The following is a 15,194-nucleotide window of genomic DNA, read 5'->3' on the forward strand; positions in this document are numbered from 1 at the left end:
AGAACCAGAGGTTGTACAGAATTTCAGGGAGGGAATAAGGGGACAATTGACAGGAATGGGGGAACGAAATACAGTAGAAGAAGAACGGGTAGCTTTGAGAGATGAAGTAGTGAAGGCAGCAGAGTATCGAATAGGAAAAAAGACGAGGGCTAGTAGAAATCCTTGGGTAACAGAAGAAATATTGAATTTAATTGATGAAAGGAGAAAATATAAAAATGCAGTAAATGAAGCAGCCATAAAGGAATACAAACGTTTCAAAATTGAGTTGGACAGGAAGTGCAAAATGGCTAAGCAGGTATGGCTAGAGGACAAATGTAAGGATGTAGCGGCTTATCTCATTAGGGGTAAGATAGATACTGCCTACGGGAAAATAAAAGAGACCTTTGGAGAAAAGAGAACCACTTGCATGAATAACAAGAGCTCAGATGGAAACCCAGTTCTAAGCAAAGAAAGGCAAGCAGAAAGGTGGAAGGAGTATATAGAGGGTCTATAAATGGGCAATGTACTTGAGGACAATATTATGGAAATAGAAGACGATGTAGATTAACATGAAATGGGAGATACGATACTGCGTGAAGAGTTTGACAGAGCACTGAAAGACCTAAGTCGAAACAAGGCCCCGGGAGTAGAAAACATTCCATTAGAACTACTGACAGCCTTGGGAGCCAGTCCTGGCAAAACTCTACCGTCTGGTGAGCAAGATGTATGAGACAGGCGAAATTCCCCAGACTTCGAGAAGAATATAATAATCCCAATCCCAAAGAATGCAGTGTTGACAGATGTGAAACTTACCGAACTATCAATTTAGTAAGTCACAGCTGCAAAATACTAAAGCAAATTCTTTACAGACGAATGGAAAACCCGGTAGAAGCCGACCTCGGGGAAGATCAATGTGGATTCCGTAGAAATGTTGGAACACGTGAGGCAATACTAACCTTACGACTTATCTTAGAAGCTAGATTAAGGGAGAGCAAACCTACGTTTCTAGCATTTGTAGACTTAGAGAAAGCTTTTGGCAAAGTTGACTGGAATACTCTCTTTCAAAATCTGAAGGTGGCAGGGGTATAATACAGGGAGCGAAAGGCTATTTACAATTTTTACAGAAACCAGATGGCAGTGATAGAAGGGACATGAAAGGGACATGAAAGGGAAGCAGTGGTTGGGAAGGGAGTGAGACAGGGTTGTAGCCTATCCCCGATGCTATTCAATCTGTATATTGAGGTAGCGGTAAGGGAAACAAAAGAAAAGTTCTAAGTAGGTATTAAAATCCATGGAGAAGAAATAATAACTCTGACGTTCGCCGACGACATTGTAATTCTGTCAGACACTGTAAAGGAGTTGCAAGAGCAGTTGAACGGAATGGAAGGAGGGTATAATATGAACATCAACAAAAGCAAAATGACAATCATGGAATGTAGTAAAATTAAGTCGGGTGATGCTGAGGGAATTAGAAATTAGACACTTAAAGTAGTGTGGTGTGCGCACTGTAAGACCTTCAGTACACACACCATCAGATTTTTTGACTTGTCGTTCTAACGAAATAGGCGAGTGTCAATGTTGTGGTTGGCACGAGAGCCAACACCGTGTTACTAGAGGAGGCCGAAAGGGACGCGATTTAGCTCACGCAGGCTGGCGTGAGGTCTGGAACAGGACAAGGAAATTAGAATTTAGAAACAACGGACGTAGCTGGTGGAATACTTAACTTTAATCCATTAATGTTGAACGTCGCTCTTGACGGTATATAGTTCACAATATCAATAGTAACTGATAATGGCGCCCAGCTAGGTCGTAGCAAATGACGTAGCTGAAGGCTATACTAAACTATCTTCTCGGAAAATGAGAACGTAAGTAGGCAGTGAACCATCGCTAACGAAGTCGGCTGTACAACTAGGGCGAGTGATAGGAAATCTCTCTAGACCTGCCGTGTGGCGCGCTCGGTCTGCAATCATTGATAGTGGCGACACGCGGTCCGACATATACTACCGGACCGCGGCCGATTTAAAGGCTACCACCTAGCAAGTGTGGTGTCTGGCGGTGACACTACAGTCAGCAATATGTCTCTTGGTTTTATCGTGGCGTGTTTATATTCTGCTGTTAGGTTCAAATGGCTCTGAGCACTATGGGACTCAACTGCTGTGGTCATTAGTCTCCTAGAACTTAGAACTACTTAAACCTAACTAACTTAACGACATCACACACATCCATGCCCGAGGCAGGATTCGAACCTGCGACCGTAGCAGTCGCACGGTTCCGGACTGCGCGCCTAGAACCGCGAGACCACCACGGCCGGCTTCTGCCGTTAGGTCAGACGATAGAAGTGCCACTTGCACGCTTAGAGTAGCAGATGGTCGGAGACCAACTTTAAACAGAACTTGATTAATTTTCACACAAATTTATTAAAATAATGTTGTTGTTGTTGTGATCTTCAGTTCTGAGACTGGTTTGATGCAGCTCTCCATGCCACTCTGTCCTGTGCAAGCTTCTTCATCTCCCAGTACCTACTGCAGCCTACATCCTGCTGAATCTGTTTAGTGTATTCATCTCTTGGTTTCTACGATTTTTCCCTCCACGCTGCACTCCAGTACTAAATTGGTGATCCCTTGATGCCTCAAAACATGTCTACCAACCGATCCCTTCTTCTACTCAAGTTGTGCCACAAACTTCTCTTCTCCCCAATCCTATTCAATACCTTCTCATTAGTTATATGATCTACCCATCTAATTTTCAGCATTCTTCTGTAGCACCACATTTCGAAAGCTTCTATTCTCTTCTTGTCCAAACTAGTTATTGTCCATGTTTCACTTCCATACATGGCTACACTCCATACAAATACTTTCAGAAACGACTTCCTGACACGCAAATCCATACTCGACGTTAACAATTTTCTCTTCTCAGAAACGCTTAACATGCGATTGCCAGTCTCCATTTTATATCCTCTGTACTTCGGCCATCATAAGTTATTTTGCTCCCCAAATAGCAAAACTCCTTTAATACTTTAAGTATCCCATTTCCTAATCTAATTCCCTCAGCATCACCCGATTTAATTTGACTACATTCCATTATCCTCGTTTTGCTTTTGTTGATGTTCATCTTATACCCTCCTTTCAAGACACTGACCATTCCATTCAACTGCTCTTGCAAGTCCTTTGCTGTCTCTGACAGAATTACAATGTCATCGGCGAACCTCAAAGTTTTATTTCTTCTCTATTGATTTTAATACCTACTTCGAATTTTTCTTTTGTTTCATTCACTGCTAGCTCAATATACAGATTGAATAATATGGGTGAGAGGCTACAACCCTGTCTCTCTCCCTTTCATGTCCCTCGACTCCTATAACTGCCATCTGGTTTCTGTACAAATTGTAAATAGCCTTTCACTCCCTGTATTTTACCCCTGCCACCTTCAGATTTTGAAAGAGAGTATTCCAGTCAACTTTGCCAAAAGCTTTCTCTAAGTCTACAAATGCTAGAAATGTATGTTTGCTCTTCCTTAATCTAGCTTCTAAGATAAGTCGTAAGGTTAGTATTGCCTCACGTGTTTCAACATTTCTACGGAATCCACACTGATCTTCCCCGAGGTCGGCTTCTACCAGGTTTTCCATTCGTCTGTAAAGAATTTGCTTTAGTATTTTGCAGCTGTGACTTACTAAATTGATAGTTCGGTAAGTTTCACATCTGTCAAAACTGCATTCTTTGGGATTGGGATTATTATATTCTTCTCGAAGTTTGGGGAATTTCGCCTGTCTCATACGTCTTGCTCACCAGATGGTAGAGTTTTGTCAGGACTGGCTCCCAAGGCTGTCAGTAGTTCTAATGGAATGTTTTCTACTCCCGGGGCCTTGTTTCGACTTAGGTCTTTCAGTGCTCTGTCAAACTCTTTACGCAGTATCGTATCTCCCATTTCATCTTTATCTACATCGTCTTCTATTTCCATAATATTGTCCTCAAGTACATTGCCCTTTTATAGACCCTCTATATACTCCTTCCACCTTTCTGCTTGCCCTTCTTTGCTTAGAACTGGGTTTCCATCTGAGCTCTTGTTATTAATGCAAGTGGTTCTCTTTTCTCCAAAGGTCTATTTTTTTCCGTAGGCAGTATCTATCTTACCCCTAATGAGATAAGCCGCTACATCCTTACATTTATCCTCTAGCTATGCCTGCTTAGCTATTTTGCATTTCCTGTCGAACTCAATTTTGAGACGTTTGTATTCCTTTATGGCTGCTTCATTTACTGCATTTTTATATTTTCTCCTTTCATCAATTAAATTCAATATTTCTTCTGTTACCCAAGAATTTCTACTAGCCCTCGTCTTTTTTCCATTTTGATACTCGGCTGCCTTCACTACTTCATCTCTCAAAGCTACCCGTTATTCTTCTACTGTATTCTTTCCCCCATTCCTGTCAATTGTTACGTTATGTTCTCCCTAAAACTCTGTACAACCTCTGGTTTAATCAGTTTACCCAGGTCCCATTTCCTTAAATTCCCACCTTTTCGTAGTTTCTTCAGTTTTAATCTACAGTTGATACAGAGTCTACATCTGCCCCTAGAAATGTCTTACAGTTTAAAACCTGCTTCCTAAATCTCTGTCTTATCATTATATAGTCTATCTGAAACCTTCTAGTATCTCCAGGCTTCTTCCATGTGTACAACCTTCTTTTATGATTCTTGAACCAAGTGTTAGCTATGATTAATTTGTGCTCTGTGCAAAATTCTACCAGACGGCTTCCTCTTTCATTCCTTAGCACTAACCCATATTCACCTACTACATTTCCTTCTCTCCCTTTTCCTACTATTGAATTCCAGTCACCTATGACTATTAAATTTTCGTCTCCTTTCACTACCTGAATAATTTCTTTTATCTCATCATACATTTCTTCAATTTCTTCGTCACCTGCAGAGCTAGTTGGCATATAAACTTGTACTACTGTAGTAGGTGTGGGCTTCGTGTCTACCTTGGCCACAATAATGTGTTCACTATGCTGTTTGTAGTAGCTTACCCGCACTCCTATTTTTTTTATTCATTATTAAACCGGCTCCTTCATTACCCCTATTTGATTTTGTATTTGTAAGCCTCTATTCGCCTGACCAAAAGTCGTGTTCCTCCTGCCACCGAACTTCACAAATTCCCACTATAACTAACTTTAACCTATCCATTTCCCTTTTTAAGTTTTCTAATCTACCTGCCCGAGTAAGGGATCTGACATTCCACACTCCGATCCATAGAACGCCAGTTTTCTTTCTCCTGATAACGACGTCCTCCTGAGTAGTCCCCGCCCGGAGATCCAAATGGGGGACTATTTTACTTCCGGAATATTTTACCCAAGAGGACGCCATCATCATTTAATCATACAGTAAAGCTCAATGCCCTCGGGTAAAATTATGGCTGTAGTTTCCCCTTGCTTTCAGCTGTTCACAGTATTAGCAAAGCAAGGTCGTTTTGGTTATTGTTACAAGGCCAGATCAGTCAATCATCCAGACGGTTGCTCCTGCAACTACTGAAAAGGCTGTTCCCCTTCTTCAGGAAATATAATAACAAACATAAAAATTACTAACTTGGTTCTGGATGCTATTTACAACTGACAATCTGAACTTCCTTTGGTATTAGTACGTTAATCTTATTCTCACATATATCTCTGATACTTGACAAAAGTGTCTATGCATTTATCTTCATAGCTATGTACAGGAATATGGTAATCGTATTAGGCACATACTGCAACTTGACTATAGACTGGTACAGACTATTTCAGACTAATACAGACTGACTAATCGGAGGTCTGTACACTCGTTATAATACCTCACACGTTCATGTATCACTGCGCGAGCGTGATCCGCAAAGAGAAAAGGTTCTACGTTAGCAGCAATCTCATTGGCTGCGTTATATATTAATACGCGGATCGCAAAAGCAGAATTTGGTCCATCTCTATGGCAGCGCCATCTCGTAGTGCGGAGATGGCCGAGCACTGCGCCTGCGCTGTTGTGCTTAGTGGGATGCGCTGTAGAGGGAGAGTGCGCGCTGACTACGCGCTACTATGTACACAACAAGTAGTAAAGGAGTTTTGCTATTTGGGGAGCAAAATAACTGACGATAGTCGAAGTAGAGAGGGTATCAAATGTAGACTGGCAATCGCAAGGAAAGCGTTTCTGATGAAGAGAAATTTGCTAATATCGAGTATTGATTTAAGTGTTATGAAGTCGTTCCTGAAAGTATTTGTATGGAGTGTAGCCATATATGGAAGTGATACCTGGACGATAAATAGACAAGAAGAGAATAGAAGCTTTCGAAATGGGGTGCGACAGAAGAATGCTGAAGGTCAGATGGGTAGATCACATAACTGAGAAGGAGGTATTGAATAGAACTGGGGAGAAGAGGAGCTTGTATCACAACTTGACTAGAAGAAGGGATCGGTTGGTAGGACATGTCCTGAGGCATCAATGAATCACCAATTTTGTACTGGAGGGCAACGTGGAGGGTAAAAATCGTAGAGGGAGACCAAGATATGAATACACTAAACAGATTCAGAAGGATGTAGGCTGCAGTAGGTACTGGGAGATGAAGAAGCTTGCACAGGATAGAGTAGCATGGAGAGCTGCATCAAACCAGTCTCAGGACTGAAGACCACAACAACAACAACACCTACAATCCACTCTGTCAACTTGAAATACACTATTTCTAAAGCTGACGGAATGGATCACGGGCACAGAGCAACTTTAACTCCTCGGATGGGGGCTTAATGATGACTGAATTTCTTTAAAACATTGGAAAATGTTGTCCAAGAAGCATTAAATAATGTGCAAATTGGTTTACATTGACTACTTCATTAATTATTAGAAAAAAGCCTAATAATCGCTTGTATTATGGGCTGACTGCGGAGAATGGACTTCTAATGTACGAGGAAATATGCTGATACTTGTATTAGCGATAATGGCAACCTCTGATTGTAAAGTTCACCGTCTTTTTAAAAATTCCTTCATTGGTTAGCGGGTTCTAGGGAAGCAGTAAAGAGACATTTCCACCAGCACGCCACACAAGTGCAAACGAATCATGTCCTCTTCCGTTATCAGCAGGGAAAGTAAATGAACCCAAGCACGTGTTTCCCGTCACTGATGTTATCTCGCTTTACATCAGTCACATTTTTAGAGTAGAACTGCTTATCTGAGCGGCTACTGTTACTCCAGGGATTACGTAAAGTCATGATTCAAACTACGTGCAACAAGTTGAGAGAGGAACACGTGTCACGTCAAAAGATAACGAACTTTAAAGATTTGCTCTGACATTCTAAATCTCGGGCTTTGTCATAGATTGCAGGAAGATGGGATGCACTCAAACGAATGAACCATTTCAGAACTGCAACTATGTATCGATAATGGACTACGGGCTCGAGTTTAGCCAAGAGATCCATACTGAACTTTTATACGTATTTTGGTGGGACAGTATCGTTCCTATCCCGGAATTTCGATGTTACTTTCTCGCACTTTCTTGGTTAAACGGTACACAAAATAAATGATAGCATCAACGGAGGCAAGGTACAATGATTTTAAAATAAAAAATAGTGTGGCAAAAAGAAAACAGAATTCAGCATACGTCTATAGTGGCGATACCACACGAGAAGATTGTGTGTAGAGATATTTATAGATCATCCACAACATAATGACTACGAACCCAACGGTGTGTAGGTCAACTGTAATAGCTGCGGTACTACATCAACATATATACACTACTGGCCATTAAAATTGCTACACCAAGAAGAAATGCAGATGATAAACTGGTATTCATTGAGCAATATATCACACTGGAACTGACATGTGATTACATTTTCATGCAACTTGGGTGCATAGATCCTAAGAAATCAGTACCCAGGACAACCACCTCTGTCCATAACAACGGCCTTGATACGCCTGGGCATTGAGTCAAACAGAGGTTGGATGGCGTGTACAGGTACAGCTGCCCATGCAGCTTCAACACGATACCACAGTTCATCAAGAGTAGTGACTGGGATATTGTGACGAGCCAGTTGCTCGGCCACCATTGACCAGACGTTTTCAATTGGTGAGAGATCTGGAGAATGTGCTGGCCAGATCAGCAGTCGAACATTTTCTGTATCCAGAAAAGCCCGCACAGGACATGCAACATGCAGTCGTGCATTATCCTGCTGAAATGTAGGGTTTCGCAGGGATCGAATGAAGGGTAGAGCCACCGGTCGTAACACATCTGAAATGTAACGTCCACTGTTCAAAGTTCCGTCAGTGCGAACAAGAGGTGACCGAGACGTGTAACCAATGGCACCCCATACCATCACGCCGGCTGATACGCCAGTATGGCGATGACGAATATACGCTTCCAATGTGCGTTCACCGCGATGTAGCCAAATACGGGTGAGACCATCATGCTGCTGTAAACAGAAGCTGGATTAATCCGAGAAAATGACGTTCTGCCATTCGTGCACACAGGCTGGTCGTTGAGTACACCATCGCAGGCGCTCCTGTCTGTGATGCAGCGTCAAGGGTTACCGCAGCCATGGTCTCCGAGTTGATAGTCCATGCTGCTCGTGCAGATGGTTGTTGTCTTGGAAACATCCCCATCTGTTTACTCAGGGATCGAGACGTGGCTGCACGTTCCGTTACAGCCATGTAGAGAAGATGCCTCTCATGTCGACTGCTAGTGATACGAGGCCGTTGGGATCCAGCACGGTGTTCCGTATTACCCTGCTGAACCCACCGATTCCATATTCTGCTAACAGTCATTGGATCTCGACCAACGCGAGCAGCAATGTCGCAAAACGATATACCGCATTCGCAATAGTCTACAATCCGACCTTTATCAAAGTCGGAAATGTGATGGTACGCATTTCTCCTCCTTACACGAGGCATCACAACAACGTTTCACCAGGCAACGCTGGTCAACTGCTGTTTGTGTATGAGAAATCGGTTGGAAACTTTCCTCATGTCAGCACATTGTAGATGTCGCCACCGGTGCCAACCTTATGTGAATGTTCCGAAAAGCTAATCATTTGCATATCTTCGTGTCGGTTAAATTTCGCGTCTGTAGCACGTCATCTTCGTGGTGAATCAATTTTAATGGCCAGTAGTGTATTTATGGAGCTTCTTTCAGATAGTAGTTCATTATAGATAACTGGATCACGTGCAAAAAGCCTCGTTTTACTGTGAATATTGTCAGCAAGTTGGTTAATATACAATACGTACAGGATGGTCACTGGGGCACAGCCGAAGTTGCTTCTACTTGTGACGATTAGTGTACATTAATAAGGGAGGTGTACACTCTTAATTGTTTGACGGCTTGAACTCTGCTAAGGACATTGTTAGTGAAGTGTCTGAATGTCTTTACGGAAAAAGGAGTTTATTTTTCCTTAAGAACCGAAACCAGAGTAGACTGCGGAATTAGACGCTGGGGTCTGGAGCGAAGCGGTTTCATTGCGTGCACGTCGGGACCCTGGCCGAGGTAGGCCGTTTATGGAATGTTATTGTCCTCAAAACACTGACTCACAAATGCTGCTTTATGACAGGGGCGTTACCAGGCTGATAAAGTCATATCGTCTCCTAACTGTAGGCAGTGCACAGCTTTGTAAAATGCGTTGACAGCTTTCCACCCTTAAATTTCTGGAGCGCAATAAGGGGACGAGAAACACCCCCATACTTTAACACAGCCTCCTCTGTAATTCGCTGTATGCGCTATACATGATGGCAGGTGAGAGTGTCCAGGCACTGATCAGACTCAGACCCATCCATCGGATTGCCACGGGGCACAGCGCGATTCATGAACCCGACTCAGTCGTTTCCAACCGTACGGTGCCCAGTGCAGCCACGCTTCACGCCGCCACAAATGTAGCCCAGCACCGACTGCACAAGTTTGTGGCTCCTGAGGGGCTGCTCGGACATTGTATCCTACTCCTTTTTAACTCCCTACACACACACTTGCTGGCTGGAATGCTGCGAATCGCTTTGCGTTTGATATTTACAAGCTTCAGAAAACGACGTTGTTCGCAGGTTTGTCAGTATTTAAGCGGTAAGGAGTATGAAGTTTAAATTCGCTATCATCTACAAAAATCAGGTAAAAATTACGATTTTCAGTTATGGTATTGGTGTCTATACGTCTCCGCTCCACTTCACTTCACAGTGGAGCAGGCTTTAAAAGGGTTCAAATACCGCTGGTGGATTTGTTACTCAGGTGACATCCAACGACTAGTGTACGTTCGAAGATATTGCAGTTTCCCTGACCGAACCAATCTACTATTACTTCTCCTCCGTTGACAACACAACGCTCTCCATCTCCTTTTATACTGGCAGCTCCGCTTCTCGTGACGTCGCCAAATCCACATTACGTTGGTCAGATTGTGTACATCCTCTCCCTATTCCAATCCTATCCGTTCTTATGATTCTGTCTCTCCTTCGACCCACACCTCGCTCTTCCTCTCCCCTTTCCTTTCTGCCCTTCCTCATTTTTTTTCGTCTGTTACGAAAGCGGGCTCCCACGGAGACTGCGGCCATAGCCCTCGTCCCTGCTAGCAGTACTTACACTCTGATTTTAATTACTTGACATCTGACGTTTGAGTTCCAAAGCTGCGACGTCCGTAGGTAGCCGCCTTAGCTCCCCTCTCCTACGTAAATCACGTAAAATGTACTAAATTCGCGCCTGGTGTAGATGTCAAATGTTGAGATGTGTATGAATTCCTAAGGGACGAAACTGCCGTGGTCATGGGGCCCTAGACTTACAACAGACACAGCCATGCCCGAGGGAGGACTGGAGCGTCCGGCGGGAGGGGCCGCTCACTTCGTGACATCACGCCTCAAACAGCGTCTCTAAGCCTATTAGAAATCCGTTCTTAGCCCTACTTAGGGACGGAGAGACGTTAACATTTCCGATAAGAATAATTTTTTTCTCGTGCTGGAAACAGCGCTAAACTTAACGCATTTTATCTCGAAATATACGGAAACATTGTTTTTTGTTTATTACCAAAATATGTCGCTTAGCAACTGATCTATCCAAAATACGAATAGCATTTCGTTTCATATTTACAAGTTTCGGAAAACTGTGTTGTATCGCATGTTTGTCAGTATATAAGTAGTAAGACGTATGACACTTCCTGGCAGATTAAAACTGTGTGCCGGACCGAGACTCGAACTCGGGACCCTTGCCTTTCGCGGGCAAGTGCTCTACCAATTTTTTTCCCGGTATTGCTCCGTTCGTTTTGTCTGGGTGGACGTCACAAGACATCTATTCTACTTCATCGTTGATTCCTTTACTCAGTTATTTTATTACAGAGGGCGAGCAGCCCTCTCACCGAACACGCTGAGCTACCGTACCGGCTTCATTTTGTTCGCCAGAGTTCGTTCTATTTGTTCGGGGCGGACGTACCATGGCGCTTGTTCAAGTTCATCGATGATGCATTTACTCAGTTTTTAATTACAGACGGCAGTTAATCCTCTGACCGAATACGCTGACCTACTGTACCGGCACCAACTGATCTACCCAAGCACGACTCACGACCCGTGTTCACTGGTTTAATTCCGCCATTACCCTTTCTTTGAGGAGTGCTAGTTCTGCAATGTATGTAGAAGTGTTTGTGCGAAGTTTGGAAGGTGGGAGACGAGGTACTGGCGGAATTAAAGCTGTGAGGACGGGTCGTGAGTCGTGCTTGGGTAGCTCAGTTGGTAGAGCAGTTGCCGGCGAAAGGCAAATGTCTCGAGTTCGAGTCTCGGTCCAACACACAGTTCTAATCTGCCAAGAAGTTTCATATCGGCGCACACTCCGCCGCAGAGTGAAAATCTCATTCTCGAGACGTATGAAATTTAAAATCTCTGTCTTCTACAAAAATCAGGTAAATATTCTGTTTCCACTTATGGCCTGTCGTCTATGTGCCACCCGTTATGCCCTTGCTCCAACTAATTGTATCGCAGATCGTAAAGTACGCGGAACTAAACTTGACAGAAATTTGCTTCTTCAACGGCTCGCTACGAACTGGCAGGACAACGCTCTGCGCAGCGGGAGTGGTGACAAAGAGGGGGCTGACAGTGCCAGGCTCCTACTGGTGTACTGCTGGCAGCAGCAATCGAGTCGCCCAGCTGTCAAAAGCCAACTGTTTTAAATCGGTCTACGGTTAAACTACGGAACACGAGCGCCGGTAATTTCTGCAAAGCAACTTACTCACCGATCCGGTCGAAATGCTCTGGAATAAGCAACTTCTGACGGAGGGCGTGCTCGCAGGTACGTAGAGGTGAGTTTCCGGGATGTGTCCGTCGGCCTCGGCGCTTCCGGACACCGGGCTTGCGTCGCAGCTGGACCGCGCGCGCTGTGCTGTGCTGTACCGTTCCGCGCGTGCAGGCAGCGGCGGCAGAGGCTGCACTGCGGCGCACCTGCCGGGCAGCTGCTGACGGGCGCGTCCTCCAAACTGCCCGCGGAGCCGCCCACCACAGCTGCCTGCGGCTGTTTGCTGCGCGCGTCCCGCCAGCGGGCGATAACCGGCGTGGCGACGCCCGCCAACACACTAACGACCTCCGGAGGCCGATACCGTCGTCCTGCCCGACGCGGAGGCAGCGGCACGGCGCCGACGGCTGGGAGACCACTGGCAGAGGTGCTTAACCCACCTCGTCATTCGCAGGTCCAAGCGGAGGAGGGGGGATGGCGTCGTGAGGCGAACTCCCAGGAGTGCTTTACTGAAACGCTTTACACCCCACCTTTACATATTTGGTGTTTCAGGTGAACTGTTTTCTCTTTAACTTGCAAAACAACAGTCAAACGTTAGAACACTGCCAAGAAAAAATATTACTCCTGTAGACGACGTCGATTTTTATGCGATCACGGCACATGTCACCTGGCGAATATCAGGTGTACTGATAATGGTTTCGTCGCCGTCCGCGAACAGATGGCGCGGTACCATGGCTGCCAGAGTCCGCCCAGAGTAGCTGAATGGTCAGCTCGACCTACTGTCAATCCTAGGGGTCCCGGATACCGCGAGAACTTCAGAAACTTTCTGTAGACTCCAGTGCAGACAGCGATCGCCAGAGTCCTCCCCAGTCTGTGACTCTCAGCACCACCACCATCACCTCATCACACTCACCACAAGAAGAACGTGTGCAATGATAGTGAATAAGTGCAACAGAAAAGATAAAGTGCTTTCTCCTCTCGCCTCAAATAGTGAAGTATAGTAGTATAAGGTGTTTCTTCTTAGTGAAATCAGTGATACAAAGTGCTTCTCACCAAACATCTGTCATGCTCGCAGTCAAATCAGTGTCAAAAGTATGCCCAGTAGTACTAACAGTGTTTTTTTTTTTTCTTTCTTCCTCATTTTTGTACTACATTGTCTAGGATACATGCATTACTTAGTGGAAAGTGCCAACGACTCATAATTTTTTTCGAATGATTTCTTATACTATGTGCCGTATAAAATTTATATTGTTTACTCACACTTTCCTCTCTGCTTCTCTTATATAATAGGACATAATTTTTTTCCTTCTTCTTCAATTTATATACTATCTGTAGCACATGTAAAAAAAATTTCTTACACTTCTGATACATCTATCATGCTGACGTTTTTCCTCATACTGTCCCACCTAACAGTGCAAACTAGAGGAAGAGATCAAACCGGAACGCACAATGTGAACGTCGAATCACAAGTGCATGACACACAGAAGTTTGAACTCAAAACCAATGTGTCGATGATACGTATAAATTATCATGCCTGTCCTGCAATGCTTTACCAAAACATAAAAGACAACAAATGACCATGTAAAAGGGTTCAAGGACAACAATAAGATAAAAACGAAAAGAATATACAAATGAAAACCTATAAAATGACAGTAATATTAACCAATTCTAGAAATACGATAATAGAATGAGATGTCTCTTTATTTAAATGTATCGTGTGTTAATATATTTAAATAGATATGCAGGGTGTTACAAAAAGGTACGGCCAAACTTAGAGAAAACATTCCTCACACACAAATAAAGAAAAGATGTTATGTGGAAACGCTTAATTTCCATGTTAGAGCCCATTTTAGTTTGGTCAGTATGTACCGTACTTCCTCTATTCACCGCCAGTTGGCCCAATTGAAGGAAGGTAATGTTGACTTCGGTGCTTGTGTTGACATGCGACTCATCGCTCTACAGTACTAGCATCAAGCACATCAGTACATAGCATGAACAGGTTAGTGTTCATCACGAACGTAGTTTTGCAGTCAGTGGAATGTTTACAAATGTGGAGTTGGCAGATGCCCATTTGATGTATGGATTAGCACGGGGCAATACCCGTGGCGCGGTACGTTTGTATCTAGACATATTTCCAGAACGAAGGTGTTCCGACAGGAAGACGTTCGAAGCAATTGATCGGCGTCTTAGGGAACACGGAACATTCCAGCCTATGACTCCCGACTAGGGAAGACCTAGAACGACGAGGACACCTGCAATGGATGAGGCAATTCTTCGTGCAGTTGACGATAACCCTAATGTCAGCGTCAGAGAAGTTGCTGCTGTACAAGGTAACGTTGACCACGTCACTGTATGGAGAGTGATACGGGAGAACCAGTTGTTTCCGTACCATGTACAGCGTGTGCAGGCACTATCAGCAGCTGATTAGCCTCCACGGGTACACTTCTGCGAATGTTCATCCAACAATGTGTCAATCCTCATTTCAGTGCAAATGCTCTCTTTACGGATGAGGCTTCATTCCAACGAGATCAAATAGTAAATTTTCACAATCAACATGTGTGGGCTGACGAGAATCCGCGCGCAATTGTGCAAATCATGTCAGCAACACAGATTTTCTGTGAACGTTTGGGCAGGCATTGTTGGTGATGTTTTCATTGGGCCCCATGTTCTTCCACCCACGCTCAATGGAGCACGTTATCATCATTTCATACAGGATACTCTACCTGTGCTGCTAGAACACGTGCCTTTACAAGTACGATACAATATGTGGTTCATGCACGATGGAGTTCCTGCACATTTCAGTCGAAGTGCTCGTGCGCTTCTCAACAACAGATTCGGTGACCGATAAATTGGTAGAGGCGGACCAATTCCATGGCCTCCACGCTCTCCTGACCTCAACCCTCTTGACTTTCATTCATGGGGGTATTTGAAAGCGCTTGTCTACGCAACCACGGTACCAAATGTAGAGACTCTTCGTGCTCGTATTGTGGACGGCTGTGATACAATACGCCATTCTCCAGGGCTGCATCAGCGCA

General features: G+C 44.2%; 1 protein-coding gene across 2 annotated transcripts in view; it reads right to left on the reverse strand.

Moving 5' to 3' along the window:
- LOC126336242 (uncharacterized) overlaps nucleotides 1-12,579 on the reverse strand; it is a 224,274-nt gene extending 211,695 nt beyond the window's left edge. Inside the window, exon 1 of one of the 2 annotated variants that reach the window (XM_049999734.1) lies at nucleotides 12,164-12,579. The gene's annotated coding sequence lies outside the window, so the exon portion shown is untranslated. Of the gene's footprint in view, nucleotides 1-12,159 lie in introns of both variants that reach the window. The other variant, XM_049999736.1, reaches the window with a different exon arrangement.
- Between the last annotated feature and the right edge of the window lie 2,615 nt (nucleotides 12,580-15,194).

Source organism: Schistocerca gregaria, chromosome 2 (genome assembly GCF_023897955.1).
Source record: "Schistocerca gregaria isolate iqSchGreg1 chromosome 2, iqSchGreg1.2, whole genome shotgun sequence".
NCBI lineage: Eukaryota > Metazoa > Arthropoda > Insecta > Orthoptera > Acrididae > Schistocerca > Schistocerca gregaria.